Source organism: Phyllobates terribilis, unplaced genomic scaffold (assembly GCF_046119375.1).
Source record: "Phyllobates terribilis strain yellow unplaced genomic scaffold, ASM4611937v1 Scaffold_218__1_contigs__length_3293367, whole genome shotgun sequence".
In the NCBI taxonomy this organism is placed as follows: Eukaryota; Metazoa; Chordata; class Amphibia; order Anura; family Dendrobatidae; genus Phyllobates; species Phyllobates terribilis.
Genome location: NW_027362978.1, coordinates 1,772,266 through 1,793,774, shown reverse-complemented (window position 1 = coordinate 1,793,774; position 21,509 = coordinate 1,772,266).

Below are 21,509 nucleotides of genomic sequence, written 5' to 3'. Positions count from 1 at the left end.
AGACGGTTTACACGCCGCTTGGAAAAGCGGTGGAGGTCGCAGTAGAGTAAGAAGATGGTTTAAATGCCCCTTGGAAGAGACATGCAGGTCGCAGTAGCTTAACAAGATGGTTTAAATGCCCCTTGGAAGAGACGTGCAGTTCGCAGAAGCTTAATAAGACGGTTTAAATGCCCCTTGGAAGAGACGTGCAGGTTGCAGTAGCTGAGCAAGATGGTTTAAAAGACCCTTGGAAGAGACGTACAGTTCGCAGTAGCTTAACAAGACGGTTTAAATGCCCCTTGCAAGAGAGGAAGAGGCTGCAGTAGCTTAACAAGACAGTTTAAATTCCACTTGGAAGAGACGTGCAGGTCGCAGTAGCATAACAAGAGGTTTTAAATGCCCCTTTCAAGAGACCTGCAGGTCGCAGTAGCTTAACAAGATGGGTTAAATGCCCCTTGGAAGAGCGGTGGAGGTCGCAGTAGCTTAACAAGACGGTATAAATGCCCCTTGGAAGAGACATGCAGGTCGCAGCAGCTTAACAAGACGGTTTAAATGCCCCTTTGAAGAGACGTGCAGGTCGCAGTAGCTTAACAATACGGTTTAAATGCCCCTTGGAAGAGACATGCAGGTCGCAGTAGCTTAAAAAGATGGTTTAAATGCCCCTTGGAAGAGACATGCAGGTTGCAGTAGCTTAACAAGACAGTTTAAATGCTCCTTGGAAGAGACGTGCAGGTCGCAGTAGCTTAACAAGACGGTTTAAATGCCCCTTGGCAGAGCGGTGGAGGTCACAGTAGCTTAACAACACAGTTTAAATGTCCCGTGGAATAGACATGCAGGTCGCAGTAGCTTGACAAGATGGTTTAAATGCCCCTTGTCAGAGACGTGCAGGTCGCAGAAGCTTATCAAGACGGTTTAAATGCCCCTTGGAAGAGACGTGCAGTTCGTAGTAGATTAACAACACGGTTTAAATGCCCCTTGGAAGAGACGTGCAGGTCGCAGTAGCTTAACAAGACGGATTAAATGCCCCTAGGAAAAGCAGTGGAGGTCGCAGTAGCTTAACAAGACGGTTTAAATGCCCCTTGGTAGAGACGTGCAGGTCACAGTAGCTTAACAAGATGGTTAAAATGCCCTTTGGAAGAGCGATGGAGGTCGCAGTAGCTTAACAAGACAATTTAATTGCACCTTGGAAGAGACGTGCAGGTCGCAGTAGCTTAATAAGACGGTTTTAATGCCCCGTGGAAGAGACATGCAGGTCCCAGTAGCTTAACAAGACGGTTTAAATGCCCCTTGAAAGAGACGTGCAGGTCGCAGTAGCTTAACAAAACGGTTTAAATACCCCTTGCAAGAGACGTGCAGGTCGCAGTAGCGTAACAAGACGTTTTAAAAGCCCCTTGGAAGAAACATGCAGGTCGCAGTAGCTTTACAAGATCGTTTAAATGCCCCTTGGAAGAGACGTGCAGGTCGCAGTAGCTTAACAAGACGGTTTAAATGCCCCTTGGAAGAGACGTGGAGGTCGTAGTAGCTAAAGAAGACGGATTAAATGGCCCTTTGTAGAGACGTGCAGGTTGCAGCATCTTAACAAGACAGTTTAAATGCCCCTTGGAAGAGACGTGCAGGTCGCAGTAGCTTAACAAGACGGTTTAAATGCCCCTTGCAAGAGACGTGCAGGGCACAGTAGCTTAACAAGACTGTTTAAATGCCCCATGGAAGAGAGGCGCAGGTCGCAGTAGCTTAACAAGACGGTTTAAATGCCCCTTGGAAGAGCGGTGGAGGTCAGAGTAGCTCAACAAGACGGTTTTAATGCCCCTTGAAAGAGACGTGCAGTTCGCAGTAGCTTAACAAGACGGTTTACACGCCGCTTGGAAAAGCGGTGTCGGTCGTAGTAGAGTAACAAGATGGTTTAAATGCCCCTTGGAAGAGACGTGCAGGTCGCAGTAGCTTAACAAGATGGTTTAAATGCCCCTTGGAAAAGCGGTGGAGGTCACAGTAGCTTAACAAGACGGTTTAAATGCCCCTTGGAAGAGACATGCAGGTCGCAGTAGCTTAACAAGATGGTTTAAATGCCCCTTGGAAAAGCGGTGGAGGTCGCAGTAGCTTAAGAAGATAGTTTAACTGCCCCTTGGAAGAGACGTGCAGGTCGTAGAAGCTTAATAAGACGCTTTAAATGCCACTTCGAAGAGACGTGCAGGTCGCAGTAGCTGAGCAAGACGGTTTAAAAGCCCCTTGGAAGAGACGTGCAGTTCGCAGTAGCTCAACAAGACGGTTTAAATGCCCCTTGCAAGAGAGGTGGAGGCTGCAGTAGCTTAACAAGACAGTTTAAATGCCCCTTGGAAGAGACGTGCAGGTTGCAGTAGCATAACAAGAGGTTTTAAATGCCCCTTTCAAGAGACATGCAGGTCGCAGTAGCTTAACAAAATGGTTTAAATGCCCCTTGGAAGAGAGGTGGAGGTCGCAGTAGCTTAACAAGACGGTTTAAATGCCCCTTCGAAGAGATGTGCAGGTCGCAGTAGCTTAACAAGACGGTTTAAATGCCCCTTCGAAGAGACGTGCAGGTCGCAGTAGCTTAACAATACGGTTTAAATGCCCCTTGGAAGAGACATGCAGGTCGCAGTAGCTTAAAAAGATGGTTCAAATGCCCCTTGGAAGAGACATGCAGGTCGCAGTAGATTAACAAGACAGTTTAAATGCACCTTGGAAGAGACGTGCAGGTCGCAGTAGCTTAACATCATGGTTTAAATGCCCTTTGGCAGAGCGGTGGATGTCGCAGTAGCTTAACAACATAGTTTAAATGTCCCTTGGAAGAGACATGCAGGTCGCAGTAGCTTGGCAAGATGGTTTAAATGCCCCTTGTAAGAGACGTGCAGGTCGCAGAAGCTTAACAAGATGGTTTAAATGCCCCTTGGAAGAGACATGCAGTTCGTAGTAGATTAACAACACGGTTTAAATGCCCCTTGGAAGAGACGTGCAGGTCGCAGAAGCTTAACAAGACGGATTAAATGCCCCTTCGAAGAAACGTACAGTTCGCAGTAGCTTAACAAGACGGTTTAAATGCCCCTTGGAAGAGACGTGCAGGCCGCAGTAGCTTAACAAGAAGGATTAAATGCCCCTTGGAAGAACAGTGGACGTCGCAGTAGCTTAACAAGATGGTTTAAATGCCTCTTGGTAGAGACGTGCAGGTCACAGTAGCTTAACAAGACGGTTAAAATGTCCTTTGGAAGAGCAGTGGAGGTCGCAGTAGCTTAACAAGACGGTTTAAATGCCCCTTGGAAGAGACGTGCAGGTCGCAGAAGCATAACAAGACGGTTTAAATGCCCCTTGGCAGAGACATGCATGTCGCAGTAGATTAACAAGACGGTTTAAATGCCCCTTGGTAGAGACGTGCAGGTCGCAGTAGCTAAACAAGACGGTTTAAATGCCCTTTGGAAGAGCGGTGGAGGTTGCAGTAGCTTAACAAGACGGTATAAATGCCCCTTGGAAGAGACATGCAGGTCGCAGCAGCTTAACAAGACGGTTTAAATGCCCCTTCGAAGAGACGTGCAGGTCGCAGTAGCTTAACAATACGGTTTAAATGCCCCTTGGAAGAGACATGCAGGTCGCAGTAGCCTAAAAAGATGGTTCAAATGCCCCTTGGAAGAGACATGCAGGTCGCAGTAGCTTAACAAGACAGTTTAAATGCCCCTTGGAAGAGACGTGCAGGTCGCAGTAGCTTAACAAGACGGTTTAAATACCCCTTGGCAGAGCGGTGGAGGTCGCAGTAGCTTAACAACACAATTTAAATGCCCCTTGGAAGAGAAGTGCAGGTCGCAGTAGCTTAACAAGATGGTTTAAATGCCCCATGGAAGAGACGTACAGGTCGCAGTAGCTTAACAAGATGGTTTACATGCCCCTTGGAAGAGACGTGCAGGTCGCAGTAGCTTAAGAAAATGGTTTAAATGCCCCTTTGAAGAGACGTGCAGGTCGCAGTAGCTTAACAAGACGGTTTAAATGCCCCTTGGAAGAGACATGCATGTCGCAGTAGATTAACAAGACGATTTAAATGCCCCTTGGTAGAGACGTGCAGGTCGCAGTAGCTAAACAAGACGGTTTAAATGCCCCTTGAAGAGCGGTGGAGGTTGCAGTATCTTAATAAGACGATTTAATTGCCCCTTGGAAGAGACTTGCAGGTCGCAGAAGCTTAACAAGACGGTTTAAATGCCCCATGGAAGAGACGTGTAGATCGCAGTAGATTAACAAGACGGCTTAAATGCCCCTTGGAAGAGACGTGCAGTTCGCAGTAGATTAACAAGACAGATTAAATGCCCCTTGGAAAAGCAGTGGAGGTCGCAGTAGCTTAACAAGACGGTTTAAATGCCCCTTGGACGAGACGTGCAGGTCGCAGTAGCTGAGCAAGACGGTTTAAAAGCCCCTTGGAAGAGACGTGCAGTTCGCAGTAGCTTAACAAGAGGTTTTAAATGCCCCTTTCAAGAGACGTGCTGATCGCAGTAGCTTAACAAGACGGTTTAAATGCCCCTTGGAAGAGACATGCAGGTTGCAGCAGCTTAACAAGATGGTTTAAATGCCCCTTCTTAGAGACGTGCAGGTCGCAGTAGCTTAAAAAGATGGTTCAAATGCCCCTTGGAAGAGACATGCAGGTCGCAGTAGCTTAATAAGACGGTTTTAATGCCCCTTGGAAGAGACGTGAAGGTCCCAGTAGCTTAACAGGACGGTTTAAATGCCCCTTTGAAAAGCGGTGGAGGTCGCAGTAGCTTAACAGGACGGTTTAAATGCCCCTTGAAAGAGCCGTGCAGGTCGCAGTAGCTTAACAAAACGGTTTAAATACCCCTTGCAAGAGACGTGCAGGTCGCAGTAGTGTAACAAAACGGTTTAAATGCCCCTTGAAAGAAGCATGCAGGTCGCAGTAGCTTTACAAGATGGTTTAAATGCCCCTTGGAAGAGATGTGCAGGTCGCAGTAGCTTAGCAAGACGGTTTAAATGCCCCGTGGAAGAGACGTGCAGGTCGCAGTAGCTTAACAAGACGGTTTAAATTCCCCTTGGAAGAGACGTGCAGGACGTAGTAGCTTAACAAGACGGTTTAAATGCCCCATGGAAGAGACGTGCAGGTCGCAGTAGCTTAACAAGACAGTTTAAATGCCCCTTGGAAGAGCGGTGGAGGTCGCAGTAGCTCAACAAGATGGTTTAAATGCCCCTTGGAAGAGACGTGCAGTTCGCAGTAGCTTAAGAAGACGGTTTACACGCCGCTTGGAAAAGCGGTGGAGGTCGCAGTAGAGTAAGAAGATGGTTTAAATGCCCCTTGGAAGAGACATGCAGGTCGCAGTAGCTTAACAAGATGGTTTAAATGCCCCTTGGAAGAGACGTGCAGTTCGCAGAAGCTTAATAAGACGGTTTAAATGCCCCTTGGAAGAGACGTGCAGGTTGCAGTAGCTGAGCAAGATGGTTTAAAAGACCCTTGGAAGAGACGTACAGTTCGCAGTAGCTTAACAAGACGGTTTAAATGCCCCTTGCAAGAGAGGAAGAGGCTGCAGTAGCTTAACAAGACAGTTTAAATTCCACTTGGAAGAGACGTGCAGGTCGCAGTAGCATAACAAGAGGTTTTAAATGCCCCTTTCAAGAGACCTGCAGGTCGCAGTAGCTTAACAAGATGGGTTAAATGCCCCTTGGAAGAGCGGTGGAGGTCGCAGTAGCTTAACAAGACGGTATAAATGCCCCTTGGAAGAGACATGCAGGTCGCAGCAGCTTAACAAGACGGTTTAAATGCCCCTTTGAAGAGACGTGCAGGTCGCAGTAGCTTAACAATACGGTTTAAATGCCCCTTGGAAGAGACATGCAGGTCGCAGTAGCTTAAAAAGATGGTTTAAATGCCCCTTGGAAGAGACATGCAGGTTGCAGTAGCTTAACAAGACAGTTTAAATGCTCCTTGGAAGAGACGTGCAGGTCGCAGTAGCTTAACAAGACGGTTTAAATGCCCCTTGGCAGAGCGGTGGAGGTCACAGTAGCTTAACAACACAGTTTAAATGTCCCGTGGAAGAGACATGCAGGTCGCAGTAGCTTGACAAGATGGTTTAAATGCCCCTTGTCAGAGACGTGCAGGTCGCAGAAGCTTATCAAGACGGTTTAAATGCCCCTTGGAAGAGACGTGCAGTTCGTAGTAGATTAACAACACGGTTTAAATGCCCCTTGGAAGAGACGTGCAGGTCGCAGTAGCTTAACAAGACGGATTAAATGCCCCTAGGAAAAGCAGTGGAGGTCGCAGTAGCTTAACAAGACGGTTTAAATGCCCCTTGGTAGAGACGTGCAGGTCACAGTAGCTTAACAAGATGGTTAAAATGCCCTTTGGAAGAGTGATGGAGGTCGCAGTAGCTTAACAAGACAATTTAATTGCACCTTGGAAGAGACGTGCAGGTCGCAGTAGCTTAATAAGACGGTTTTAATGCCCCGTGGAAGAGACATGCAGGTCCCAGTAGCTTAACAAGACGGTTTAAATGCCCCTTGAAAGAGACGTGCAGGTCGCAGTAGCTTAACAAAACGGTTTAAATACCCCTTGCAAGAGACGTGCAGGTCGCAGTAGCGTAACAAGACGTTTTAAAAGCCCCTTGGAAGAAACATGCAGGTCGCAGTAGCTTTACAAGATCGTTTAAATGCCCCTTGGAAGAGACGTGCAGGTCGCAGTAGCTTAACAAGACGGTTTAAATGCCCCTTGGAAGAGACGTGGAGGTCGTAGTAGCTAAACAAGACGGATTAAATGGCCCTTTGTAGAGACGTGCAGGTTGCAGCATCTTAACAAGACAGTTTAAATGCCCCTTGGAAGAGACGTGCAGGTCGCAGTAGCTTAACAAGACGGTTTAAATGCCCCTTGCAAGAGACGTGCAGGGCACAGTAGCTTAACAAGACTGTTTAAATGCCCCATGGAAGAGAGGCGCAGGTCGCAGTAGCTTAACAAGACGGTTTAAATGCCCCTTGGAAGAGCGGTGGAGGTCGGAGTAGCTCAACAAGACGGTTTTAATGCCCCTTGAAAGAGACGTGCAGTTCGCAGTAGCTTAACAAGACGGTTTACACGCCGCTTGGAAAAGCGGTGTCGGTCGTAGTAGAGTAACAAGATGGTTTAAATGCCCCTTGGAAGAGACGTGCAGGTCGCAGTAGCTTAACAAGATGGTTTAAATGCCCCTTGGAAAAGCGGTGGAGGTCACAGTAGCTTAACAAGACGGTTTAAATGCCCCTTGGAAGAGACATGCAGGTCGCAGTAGCTTAACAAGATGGTTTAAATGCCCCTTGGAAAAGCGGTGGAGGTCGCAGTAGCTTAAGAAGATAGTTTAACTGCCCCTTGGAAGAGACGTGCAGGTCGTAGAAGCTTAATAAGACGCTTTAAATGCCACTTCGAAGAGACGTGCAGGTCGCAGTAGCTGAGCAAGACGGTTTAAAAGCCCCTTGGAAGAGACGTGCAGTTCGCAGTAGCTCAACAAGACGGTTTAAATGCCCCTTGCAAGAGAGGTGGAGGCTGCAGTAGCTTAACAAGACAGTTTAAATGCCCCTTGGAAGAGACGTGCAGGTTGCAGTAGCATAACAAGAGGTTTTAAATGCCCCTTTCAAGAGACGTGCAGGTCGCAGTAGCTTAACAAAATGGTTTAAATGCCCCTTGGAAGAGAGGTGGAGGTCGCAGTAGCTTAACAAGACGGTTTAAATGCCCCTTCGAAGAGATGTGCAGGTCGCAGTAGCTTAACAAGACGGTTTAAATGCCCCTTCGAAGAGACGTGCAGGTCGCAGTAGCTTAACAATACGGTTTAAATGCCCCTTGGAAGAGACATGCAGGTCGCAGTAGCTTAAAAAGATGGTTCAAATGCCCCTTGGAAGAGACATGCAGGTCGCAGTAGATTAACAAGACAGTTTAAATGCACCTTGGAAGAGACGTGCAGGTCGCAGTAGCTTAACATCATGGTTTAAATGCCCTTTGGCAGAGCGGTGGAGGTCGCAGTAGCTTAACAACATAGTTTAAATGTCCCTTGGAAGAGACATGCAGGTCGCAGTAGCTTGGCAAGATGGTTTAAATGCCCCTTGTAAGAGACGTGCAGGTCGCAGAAGCTTAACAAGATGGTTTAAATGCCCCTTGGAAGAGACATGCAGTTCGTAGTAGATTAACAACACGGTTTAAATGCCCCTTGGAAGAGACGTGCAGGTCGCAGAAGCTTAACAAGACGGATTAAATGCCCCTTCGAAGAAACGTACAGTTCGCAGTAGCTTAACAAGACGGTTTAAATGCCCCTTGGAAGAACAGTGGACGTCGCAGTAGCTTAACAAGATGGTTTAAATGCCTCTTGGTAGAGACGTGCAGGTCACAGTAGCTTAACAAGACGGTTAAAATGCCCTTTGGAAGAGCAGTGGAGGTCGCAGTAGCTTAACAAGACGGTTTAAATGCCCCTTGGAAGAGACGTGCAGGTCGCAGAAGCATAACAAGACGGTTTAAATGCCCCTTGGCAGAGACATGCATGTCGCAGTAGATTAACAAGACGGTTTAAATGCCCCTTGGTAGAGACGTGCAGGTCGCAGTAGCTAAACAAGACGGTTTAAATGCCCTTTGGAAGAGCGGTGGAGGTCGCAGTAGCTTAACAAGATGGTATAAATGCCCCTTGGAAGAGACATGCAGGTCGCAGCAGCTTAACAAGACGGTTTAAATGCCCCTTCGAAGAGACGTGCAGGTCGCAGTAGCTTAACAATACGGTTTAAATGCCCCTTGGAAGAGACATGCACGTCGCAGTAGCCTAAAAAGATGGTTCAAATGCCCCTTGGAAGAGACATGCAGGTCGCAGTAGCTTAACAAGACAGTTTAAATGCCCCTTGGAAGAGACGTGCAGGTCGCAGTAGCTTAACAAGACGGTTTAAATGCCCCTTGGCAGAGCGGTGGAGGTCGCAGTAGCTTAACAACACAATTTAAATGCCCCTTGGAAGAGAAGTGCAGGTCGCAGTAGCTTAACAAGATGGTTTAAATGCCCCATGGAAAAGACGTACAGGTCGCAGTAGCTTAACAAGATGGTTTACATGCCCCTTGGAAGAGACGTGCAGGTCGCAGTAGCTTAAGAAAATGGTTTAAATGCCCCTTTGAAGAGACGTGCAGGTCGCAGTAGCTTAAGAAGACGGTTTAAATGCCCCTTGGAAGAGACGTACAGGTCGCAGTAGCTTAACAGGACGGTTTAAATACCCTTTGGTAGAGTAGTGCAGGTCGCCGTAGCTTAACAAGACGGTTTAAATGCCCCTTGGAAGAGCGGTGGAGGTCGCAGAAGCCTAACAAGATGGATTAAATGCCCCTTGGAAGAGCAGTGGAGGTCGCAGTGGCTTAACAAGACAGTTTAAATGCCCCTTGGTAGAGACGTGCAGGTCGCAGTAGCTTAACAATACGGTTAAAATGCCCTTTGGAAGAGAGGTGCAGGTCGCGGTAGCTTAACAAGATGGTTTAAATGCCCCTTGGAAGAGACGTGCAGGTCGCAGAAGCATAACAAGACGGTTTAAATGCCCCTTGGCAGAGACATGCATGTCGCAGTAGATTAACAAGACGGTTTAAATGCCCCTTGGTAGAGACGTGCAGGTCGCAGTAGCTAAACAAGACGGTTTAAATGCCCTTTGGAAGAGCGGTGGAGGTCGCAGTAGCTTAACAAGACGGTATAAATGCCCCTTGGAAGAGACATGCAGGTCGCAGCAGCTTAACAAGACGGTTTAAATGCCCCTTCGAAGAGACGTGCAGGTCGCAGTAGCTTAACAATACGGTTTAAATGCCCCTTGGAAGAGACATGCAGGTCGCAGTAGCCTAAAAAGATGGTTCAAATGCCCCTTGGAAGAGACATGCAGGTCGCAGTAGCTTAACAAGACAGTTTAAATGCCCCTTGGAAGAGACGTGCAGGTCGCAGTAGCTTAACAAGACGGTTTAAATGCCCCTTGGCAGAGCGGTGGAGGTCGCAGTAGCTTAACAACACAATTTAAATGCCCCTTGGAAGAGAAGTGCAGGTCGCAGTAGCTTAACAAGATGGTTTAAATGCCCCATGGAAGAGACGTACAGGTCGCAGTAGCTTAACAAGATGGTTTACATGCCCCTTGGAAGAGACGTGCAGGTCGCAGTAGCTTAAGAAAATGGTTTAAATGCCCCTTTGAAGAGACGTGCAGGTCGCAGTAGCTTAAGAAGACGGTTTAAATGCCCCTTGGAAGAGACGTACAGGTCGCAGTAGCTTAACAGGACGGTTTAAATACCCTTTGGTAGAGTAGTGCAGGTCGCCGTAGCTTAACAAGACGGTTTAAATGCCCCTTGGAAGAGCGGTGGAGGTCGCAGAAGCCTAACAAGATGGATTAAATGCCCCTTGGAAGAGCAGTGGAGGTCGCAGTGGCTTAACAAGACAGTTTAAATGCCCCTTGGTAGAGACGTGCAGGTCGCAGTAGCTTAACAATACGGTTAAAATGCCCTTTGGAAGAGAGGTGCAGGTCGCGGTAGCTTAACAAGATGGTTTAAATGCCCCTTGGAAGAGACGTGCAGGTCGCAGTAGCTTAACAAGACGGTTTAAATGCCCCTTGGAAGAGACGTGCAGTTCGCAGTAGATTAACAAGACGGTTTAAATGCCCCTTGGAAGAGACGTGCAGGTCGCAGTAGCTTAACAAGACGGTTGAAATGCCCCTTGGAAAAGCAGTGGAGGTCGCAGTAGCTTAACAAGACGGTTTAAATGCCCCTTGGTAGAGACGTGCAGGTCACAGTAGCTTAACAAGGCAGTTAAAATGCCCTTTGGAAGAGTGGTGGAGGTCGCAGTAGCTTAACAAGACGGTTTAATGCCCCTTGGAAGAGATGTGCAGGTCGCAGTAGCTTAACAAGATGGTTTAAATGCACCTTGGAAGAGACGTGCATGTCGCAGTAGATTAACAAGACGGTTTAAATGCCCCTTGGTAGAGAATTGCAGGTCGCAGTAGCTAAACAAGACGGTTTAAATTCCCCTTGGTAGAGCGGTGGAGGTCGCAGTAGCTAACAAGATGATTAAATTGCCACTTGGAAGAGACGTGCCGGTCCCAGTAGCTTAACAAGTCGGTTTAAATGCCGCTTGAAAAGCGGTGGAGGTCGCAGTAGCTTAACAAGATGGTTTAAATGCCCTTTGGAAGAGACGTGCAGGTCGCAGTAGCTTAACAAGACGGTTTAAATACCCTTTGGTAGAGTAGTGCAGGTCGCAGTAGCTTAACAGGACGGTTTAAATGCCCCTTGGAAGAGCGGTGGAGGTCGCAGAAGCTTAACAAGACGGATGAAATGCCCCTTCGAAGAGACGTGCAGTTCGCAGTAGCTTAACAAGACGGTTTAAATGCCCCTTGGTAGAGACGTGCAGGTCACAGTAGCTTAACAAGACGGTTAAAATGCCCCTTGGAAGAGCAGTGGAGGTCGCAGTAGCTTAACAAGACTCTTTAAATGCCCCATGGAAGAGACGTGCAGGTCGCAGTAGCTTAACAAGACGGTTTAAATGCCCCTTGGAAGAGACGTGCAGGTCGCAGTAGCTTCAGAAAATGGTTTAAATGCCCCTTGGAAGAGACGTGCAGGTAGCAGTAGCTTAAGAAGACGGTTTAAATGCCCCTTTGAAGAGACTTGCAGGTCGCAGTAGCTTAACAGGACGGTTTAAATACCCTTTGGTAGAGTAGTGCAGGTCGCCGTAGCTTAACAAGACGGTTTAAATGCCCCTTGGAAGAGCGTTGGAGGTCGCAGAAGCTTAACAAGATGGATTAAATGCCCCTTGGAAGAGCAGTGGAGGTCGCAGTGGCTTAACAAGACGGTTTAAATGCCCCTTAGTAGAGACGTGCAGGTCACAGTAGCTTAACAGTACGGTTAAAATGCCCTTTGGAAGAGCGGTGCAGGTCGCGGTAGCTTAACAAGATGGTTTAAATGCCCCTTGGAAGAGACGTGCAGTTCGCAGTAGATTAACAAGACGGTTTAAATGCCCCTTGGAAGAGACGTGCAGGTCGCAGTAGCTTAACAAGACGATAGAAATGCCCCTTGGAAAAGCAGTGGAGGTCGCAGTAGCTTAACAAGACGGTTTAAATGCCCCTTGGTAGAGACGTTCAGGTCGCAGTAGCTTAACAAGATGGTTTAAATGCCACTTGGAAGAGATGTGCAGGTCGCAGTAGCTTAACAAGATGGTTTAAGTGCCACTTTGAAGAGACGTGCATGTCGCAGTAGATTAACAAGACGGTTTAAATGCCCCTTGGTAGAGCGGTGGAGGTCGCAGTAGCTAACAAGATGATTAAATTGCCCCTTGGAAGAGGCATGCAGGTCACAGTAGCTTAATAAGAAGGTATAAATGCCCCTTGGAAGAGACGTGCAGGTCCCAGTAGCTTAACAAGACGGTTTAAATGCCCCTTTGAAAAGCGGTGGAGGTCGCAGTAGCTAAACAAGACGGTTTAAATGCCCTTTGGAAGAGACGTGCAGGTCGCAGTAGCTTAACAAGACAGTTTAAATGCCCCTTGGAAAAGCGGTGGAGGTCGCAGAAGCTTAACAAGAAGAATTAAATGCCCCTTCGAAGAGACGTGCAGTTCGCAGTAGCTTAACAAGACGGTTTAAATGCCCCATGGTAGAGACGTGCAGGTCACAGTAGCTTAACAAGAGGGTTAAAATGCCCCTTGGAAGAGCAGTGGAGGTCGCAGTAGCTTAACAAGACGGTTTAAATGCCCCTTGGAAGAGACGTGCAAGTCGCAGTAGCTTAACAAGACGGTAGAAATGCCCCTTGGAAAAGCAGTGGCGTTCGCAGTAGCTTAACAAGACGGTTTAAATGCCCCTTGGTAGAGACGTGCAGGTTGCAGTAGCTTAACAAGACGGTTTAAATGCCCCTTTGAACAGCGGTGGAGGTCGCAGTAGCTTAACAAGACGGTTTAAATGCCCTTTGGAAGAGACGTGCAGGTCGCAGTAGCTTAACAAGACGGTTAAAATGCCCCTTGGAAGAGCAGTGGAGGTCGCAGTAGCTTAACAAGACAGTTTAAATGCCCCTTGGAAGAGACGTGCATGTCGCAGTAGATTAACAAGACGGTTTAAATGTCCCTTGGTAGAGACGTGCAGGTCGCAGTAGCATAACAAGACGTTTAAAAGCTCGTTTGAAGAGAGGTGGAGGTCGTAGTAACTTAACAAGATGGTTTAAATGCCCCTCGGAAGAGACGTGCAGGTCAGAGTAGCTTAACAAGTTGGTTTAAATGCCCCTTTGAAAAGCAGTGGAGGTCGCAGTAGCTTAACAAGATGGTTTAAATGCCCCTTGGAAGAGACGTGCAGGTCGCAGTAACTTAACAAGACGGTTTAAATGCCCCTTGGAAGAGACGTGCATGTCGCAGTAGATTAACAAGACGGTTTAAATGCCCCTTGGAAGAGACATGCATGTCGCAGTAGATTAACAAGACGGTTTAAATGCCCCTTGGTAGAGACGTGCAGGTCGCAGTAGCTAAACAAGACGGTTTAAATGCCCCTTGGAAGAGCGATGGAGGTTGCAGTATCTTAACAAGACGATTTAATTGCCCCTTGGAAGAGACGTGCAGGTCACAGTAGCTTAATAATACGGTTTAAATGCCCCTTGGAATAGACGTGCAGGTCCCAGTAGCTTAACAAGACGGTTTAAATGCCCCTTTGAAAAGCGGTGGAGGTCACAGTATCTTAACAAGACGGTTTAAATGCCCCTTGGAAGAGACGTGCAGGTCGCAGTAGCTTAACAAGATGGTTGAAATGCCCCTTGGAAGAGCGGTGGAGGTCGCAGTAGCTTAACAAGACGGTATAAATGCCCATTGGAAGAGACATGCAGGTCGCAGAAGCTTAAGAAGACGGTTTAAATGCCCCTTCGAAGAGACGTGCAGGTCGCAGTAGCTTAACAAGACGGTTTAAATGCCCCTTGGAAGAGACGTGCAGTTCGCAGTAGATTAACAAGACGATTTAAATGCCCCTTGGAAGAGACGTGCAGGTCGCAGTAGATTAACAAGAGGGATTAAATGCCCCTTGGAAAAGCAGTGGAGGTCTCAGTAGCTTAACAAGACGTTTTAAATGCCCCTTGGTAGAGACGTGCAGGTCACAGTAACTTAACAAAACGCTTAAAATGCCCTTTGGAAGAGTGGTGGAGGTCGCAGTAGCTTAACAAGACGGTTTAAATGCCCCTTGGAAGAGACGTGCAGGTCGCAGTAGCTTAACAAGACTGTTTAAATGCCACTTGGAAGAGACGTGAATGTCGCAGTAGATTAACAAGACGGTTTAAATGCCCTTTGGAAGAGACGTGCAGGTCGCAGTAGCTTAACAAGACGGTTAAAATGCCCCTTGGAAGAGCAGTGGAGGTCGCAGTAGCTTAACAAGACAGTTTAAATGCCCCTTGGAAGAGACGTGCATGTCGCAGTAGATTAACAAGACGGTTTAAATGTCCCTTGGTAGAGACGTGCAGGTCGCAGTAGCATAACAAGACGTTTAAAAGCTCGTTTGAAGAGAGGTGGAGGTCGCAGTAACTTAACAAGATGGTTTAAATGCCCCTTGGAAGAGACGTGCAGGTCCCAGTAGCTTAACAAGTTGGTTTAAATGCCCCTTTGAAAAGCAGTGGAGGTCGCAGTAGCTTAACAAGATGGTTTAAATGCCCCTTGGAAGAGACGTGCAGGTCGCAGTAGCTTAACAAGACGGTTTAAATGCCCCTTGGAAGAGACGTGCATGTCGCAGTAGATTAACAAGACGGTTTAAATGCCCCTTTGAAGAGACATGCATGTCGCAGTAGATTAACAAGACGGTTTAAATGCCCCTTGGTAGCGACGTGCAGGTCGCAGTAGCTAAACAAGACGGTTTAAATGCCCCTTGGAAGAGCGGTGGAGGTTGCAGTATCTTAACAAGACGATTTAATTGCCCCTTGGAAAAGACGTGCAGGTCACAGTAGCTTAATAATACGGTTTAAATGCCCCTTGGAATAGACGTGCAGGTCCCAGTAGCTTAACAAGACGGTTTAAATGCCCCTTTGAAAAGCGGTGGAGGTCACAGTATCTTAACAAGACGGTTTAAATGCCCCTTGGAAGAGACGTGCAGGTCGCAGTAGCTTAACAAGATGGTTGAAATGCCCCTTGGAAGAGTGGTGGAGGTCGCAGTAGCTTAACAAGACGGTATAAATGCCCATTGGAAGAGACATGCAGGTCGCAGAAGCTTAAGAAGACGGTTTAAATGCCCCTTCGAAGAGACGTGCAGGTCGCAGTAGCTTAACAAGACGGTTTAAATGCCCCTTGGAAGAGACGTGCAGTTCGCAGTAGATTAACAAGACGATTTAAATGCCCCTTGGAAGAGACGTGCAGGTCGCAGTAGATTAACAAGAGGGATTAAATGTCCCCTGGAAAAGCAGTGGAGGTCTCAGTAGCTTAAGAAGACGTTTTAAATGCCCCTTGGTAGAGACGTGCAGGTCACAGTAGCTTAACAAAACGCTTAAAATGCCCTTTGGAAGAGAGGTGGAGGTCGCAGTAGCTTAACAAGACGGTTTAAATGCCCCTTGGAAGAGACGTGCAGGTCGCAGTAGCTTAACAAGACTGTTTAAATGCCACTTGGAAGAGACGTGCATGTCGCAGTAGATTAACAAAACGGTTTAAATGCCTCTTGGTAGAGACGTACAGGTCGCAGTAGCTAAACAAGACGCTTTAAATGACCCTTGGAAGAGCGTTGGAGGTCACAGTAGCTTAACAAGACTTTTTAATTGCCCCTTGGAAGAGACGTGCAGATCACAGTAGCTTAACAAGACGGTTTAAATGCCCCTTGGAAGAGACGTGCAGGTCCCAGTAGCTTAACAAGACGGTTTAAATGCCCCTTTGAAAAGCGGTGGAGGTCGCAGTAGCTTAACAAGACGGTTTAAATGCCCTTTGGAAGAGACGTGCAGATCTCAGTAGCTTAACAAAACGTTTTAAATACCCCTTGCAAGAGACGTGCAGGTAGCAGTAGCTTAACAAGACGGTTTAAATTCCCCTTGGAAGAAATGTGAAGGTCGCAGTAGCTTTACAAGACTGTTTAAATGCCCCTTGGAAGAGACGTGCAGGTCGCAGTAGCTTAACAAGATGGTTTAAATGCCCCTTGGAAGAGACATGCATGTCGCAGTAGATTAACAAGACGGTTTAAATGCCCCTTGGTAGAGACGTGCAGGTCGCAGTAGCTAAACAGGACGGTTTAAATGCCCCTTGAAGAGCGGTGGAGGTTGCAGTATCTTAATAAGACGATTTAATTGCCCCTTGGTAGAGACGTGCACGTCACAGTAGCTTAATAATACGGTTTAAATGCCCCTTGGAATAGACGTGCAGGTCCCAGTAGCTTAACAAGACGGATTAAATGCCCCTTTGAAAAGCGGTGGAGGTCGCAGTATCTTAACAAGACGGTTTAAATGCCCCTTGGAAGAGATGTGCAGGTCGCAGTAGCTTAACAAGTTGGTTTAAATGCCCCTTGGAAGAGCGGTGGAGGTCGCAGTAGCTTAACAAGACGGTATAAATGCCCATTGGAAGAGACATGCAGGTCGCAGAAGCTTAAGAAGACGGTTTAAATGCCCCTTCGAAGAGACGTGCAGGTCGCAGTAGCTTAACAAGACGGTTTAAATGCCCTTGGAAGAGACGTGCAGTTCGCAGAAGCTTAACAAGATGGTTTAAATGCCCCTTGGAAGAGACGTGCAGGTCGCAGTAGATTAACAAGACGGTTTAAATGCCCCTTGGAAGAGACGTGCAGGTCGCAGTAGGTCAACAAGACGGATTAAATGCCCCTTGGAAAAGCAGTGGAGGTCTCAGTAGCTTAACAAGACGTTTTAAATGCCCCTTGGTAGAGACATGCAGGTCACAGTAGCTTAACAAAACGCTTAAAATGCCCTTTGGAAGAGTGGTGGAGGTCGCAGTAGCTTAACAAGTCGGTTTAAATGCCCCTTGGAAGAGACGTGGAGGTGGTAGTAGCTTAACAAGACGGATTAAATGACCCTTGGTAGAGATGTGCAGGTCGCAGCAGCTTAACAAGACGGTTTAAATGCCCCATGGAAGAGACGTGCAGTTCGCAGTAGCTTATTAACAAGACGGTTTAAATGCCGGTTGGAAGAGACGTGCAGGTCGCAGTAGCTTAACAAGACGGTTTAAATGCCCCTTGGAAGAGAAGTGCAGGTCGCAGTAGCTTAACAAGACGGTTTAAATGCCCCATGGAAGAGACGTGCAGGTTGCAGTAGCTTAACAAGATGGTTTAAATGCCCCTTGGAAGAGCGGCGGAGGTCGCAGTAGCTTAACAAGACAGTTTAAATGCCCCTTGGAAGTGAAGTGCAGGTCACAGTAGCTTAACAAAACGGTTTCAATGCCCCTTGGAAAAGCGGTGGAGGTTGCAGTAGATTAACAAGATGGTTTAAATGCCCCTTGGAAGAGACGTGTTGGTCGCAGTAGCTCAACAAGACGGTTTAAATGCCCCTTGGAAGAGCTGTGGAGGTCGAAGTAGCTTAACAAGACGGTATAAATGCCCATTGGAAGAGACATGCAGGTCGCAGAAGCTTAACAAGACGGTTTAAATGCCCCTTCGAAGAGACGTGCAGGTCGCAGTAGCTTAACAAGACGGTTTAAATGCCCCTTGGAAGAGACATGCAGGTCGCAGTAGCTTTACAAGATGGTTTAAATGCCCCTTGGAAGAGACATGCAGGTTGCAGTAGCTTAACAAGACGGTTTAAATGCCCCTTGGAAGAGACGTGCAGGTCGCAGTAGCTTAACAAGACGGTTTAAATGCCCCTTGGCAGAGCGGTGGAGGTCGCAGTAGCTTAACAAGACTGTTTAAATGCCCCTTGGAAGAGACGTGCAGTTCGTAGTAGCTTAACAAGACGGTTTAAATGCCCCTTGGTAGAGACGTGCAGGTCACAGTAGCTTAACAAGACACTTAAAATGCCCTTTGGAAGAGTGGTGGAGGTCGCAGTAGCTTAACAAGACCGTTTAAATTCCCCTTGGAAGAGACATGCAGGTCCCAGTAGCTTAACAAGACGGTTTAAATACCACTTCCAAGAGACGTGCAGGTAGCAGTAGCTTAACAAGACGGTTTAAATTCCCCTTGGAAGAGACATGCAGATCTCAGTAGCTTAACAAAACGGTTTAAATACCACTTGCAAGAGACATGCAGGTAGCAGTAGCTTAACAAGACGGTTTAAATTCCCCTTGGAAGAAATGTGAAGGTCGCAGTAGCTTTACAAGACGGTTTAAATGCCCCTTGGAAGAGACGTGCAGGTCGCAGTAGCTTAACAAGATGGTTTAAATGCCATTTGGAAGAGACATGCAGATCTCAGTAGCTTAACAAAACGGTTTAAATACCTCTTGCAAGAGACGTGCAGGTAGCAGTAGCTTAACAAGACGGTATAAATTCCCCTTGGAAGAAATGTGAAGGTCGCAGTAGCTTTACAAGACGGTTTAAAAGCCCCTTGGAAGAGACGTGTAGGTCGCAGTAGCTTAACAAGACGGTTTAAATGCCCCTTGGAAGAGACGTGGAGGTCGTAGTAGCTTAACAAGACGGATTAAGTTACCCTTGGTAGAGACGTGCAGTTCACAGCAGCTTAACAAGACGCTTTAAATGCCCCATGGAAAAGACGTGCAGGTCGCAGTAGCTTATTAACAAGACGGTTTAAATGCCTGTTGGAAGAGATGTGCAGGTCAAAGTACCTTAACAAGACGGTTTAAATGCCCCTTGGAAGAGAAGTGCAGGTCGCAGTAGCTTAACAAGATGGTTTAAATTCCCCATGGTAGAGACGTGCAGGTCGCAGTAGCTTAACAAGATGGTTTAAATGCCCCTTGGAAGAGCGGTGGAGGTCGCAGTAGCTTAACAAGACGGTTTAAATGCCCCTTGGAAGAGACATGCAGGTCGCAGTAGCTTAACAAGATGGTTTAAATGACCCTTGGAAGAGACGTGCAGGTCGCAGAAGCTTAACAAGACGGTTTAAATTCCCCATGGAAGAGACATGCAGTTCGCAGTAGATTAACAAGACGTTTTAAATGCCCCTTGGAAGAGACGTGCAGATCGCAGTAGATTAACAAGACAGATTAAATGCCCCTTGGAAAAGCAGTGGAGGTCGCAGTAGCTTAACAAGACGGTTTAAATGCCCCTTGGTAGAGACGTGCAGGTCACAGTAGCTTAACAAGACGCTTAAAATGCCCTTTGGAAGAGTGGTGGAGGTCGCAGTAGCTTAACAAGACCGTTTAAATGCCCCTTGGAAGAGACATGCAGGTCGCAGAAGGTTAACAAGACGGTTTAAATGCCCCTTCGAAGAGACGTGCAGGTCGCAGTAGCTTAACAAGGCGGTTTAAATGCCCCTTCGAAGAGACATGCAGGTCGCAGTAGCTTTACAAGATGGTTTAAATGCCCCTTGGAAGAGACATGCAGGATGCAGTAGCTTAACAAGACGGTTTAAATGCCCATTGGAAGAGATGTGCAGGTCGCAGTAGCTTAACAAGACGGTTTAAATGCCCCTTGGCAGAGCGGTGGAGGTCGCAGTAGCTTAACAAGACAGTTTAAATGCCCCTTGGAAGAGACATGCAGGTCGCAGTAGCTTAACAAGATGGTTTAAATGCCCCTTGGAAGAGACTTGCAGGTCACAGAAGCTTAACAAGACGGTTTAAATGCCCCATGGAAGAGACGGGCAGTTCGCAGTAGATTAACAAGACGGTTTAAATGCCCCTTGGAAGAGACGTGCAGTTCGCAGTAGATTAACAAGACAGATTAAATGCCCCTTGGAAAAGCAGTGGAGGTCGCAGTAGCTTAACAAGACGGTTTAAATGCCCCTCGGTAGAGACGTGCAGGTCACAGTAGCTTAACAAGACACTTAAAATGCCCTTTGTAAGAGTGGTGGAGGTCGCAGTAGCTTAACAAGACCGTTTAAATTCCTCTTGGATGAGACATGCAGGTCCCAGTAGCTTAACAAGACGGTTTAAATACCACTTCCAAGAGACGTGCAGGTAGCAGTAGCTTAACAAGACGGTTTAAATTCCCCTTGGAAGAGACATGCAGATCTCAGTAGCTTAACAAAACGGTTTAAATACCACTTGCAAGAGACGTGCAGGTAGCAGTAGCTTAACAAGACGGTTTAAATTCCCCTTGGAAGAAATGTGAAGGTCGCAGTAGCTTTACAAGACGGTTTAAATGCCCCTTGGAAGAGACGTGCAGGTCGCAGTAGCTTAACAAGATGGTTTAAATGCCATTTGGAAGAGACATGCAGATCTCAGTAGCTTAACAAGACTCTTTAAATGCCCCTTGGAAGAGACGTGCAAGTCGCAGTAGCATAAGAAGACTGTTTAAATTCCCCTTGGAAGAAATGTGAAGGTCGCAGTAGCTTTACAAGACGGTTTAAAAGCCCCTTGGAAGAGACGTGTAGGTCGCAGTAGCTTAACAAGACGGTTTAAATGCCCCTTGGAAGAGACGTGGAGGTCGTAGTAGCTTAACAAGACGGATTAAGTTACCCTTGGTAGAGACGTGCAGTTCACAGCAGCTTAACAAGACGCTTTAAATGCCCCATGGAAGAGACGTGCTGGTCGCTGTAGCTTATTAACAAGACGGTTTAAATGCCTGTTGGAAGAGATGTGCAGGTCGCAGTAGCATAACAAGATGGTTTAAATGCCCCTTGGAAGAGAAGTGCAGGTCGCAGTAGCATAACAAGATGGTTTAAATGCCCCATGGTAGAGACGTGCAGGTCGCAGTAGCTTAACAAGATGGTTTAAATGCCCCTTGGAAGAGCGGTGGAGGTCGCAGTAGCTTAACAAGACGGTTTAAATGCCCCTTGGAAGAGACATGCAGGTCGCAGTAGCTTAACAAGATGGTTTAAATGACCCTTGGAAGAGACGTGCAGGTCGCAGAAGCTTAACAAGACGGTTTAAATGCCCCATGGAAGAGACGTGCAGTTCGCAGTAGATTAACAAGACGGTTTAAATGCCCCTTGGAAGAGACGTGCAGATCGCAGTAGATTAACAAGACAGATTAAATGCCCCTTGGAAAAGCAGTGGAGGTCGCAGTAGCTTAACAAGATGGTTTAAATGCCCCTTGGTAGAGACGTGCAGGTCACAGTAGCTTAACAAGACGCTTAAAATGCCCTTTGGAAGAGTGGTGGAGGTCGCAGTAGCTTAACAAGACCGTTTTAATGCCCCTTGGAAGAGACATGCAGGTCCCAGTAGCTTAACAAAACGGTTTAAATACCACTTGCAAGAGACGTGCAGGTAGCAGTAGCTTAATAAGACGGTATCAATTCCCCTTGGAAGAGACATGCAGATCTCAGTAGCTTAACAAAACAGTTTAAATACCACTTGCAAGAGACGTGCAAGTAGCAGTAGCTTGACAAGACGGTTTAAATTCCCCTTGGAAGATATGTGAAGGTCGCAGTAGCTTTACAAGACGGTTTAATGCCCCTTGGAAGAGACGTGCAGGTCGCAGTAGCTTAACAAGACGGTTTAAATGCCCTTTGGAAGAGACATGCAGATCTCAGTAGCTTAACAAAACGGTTTAAATACCACTTGCAAGAGACGTGCAGGTAGCAGTAGCTTAACAAGACGGTTTAAATGCCCCTTGGAAGAGACGTGGA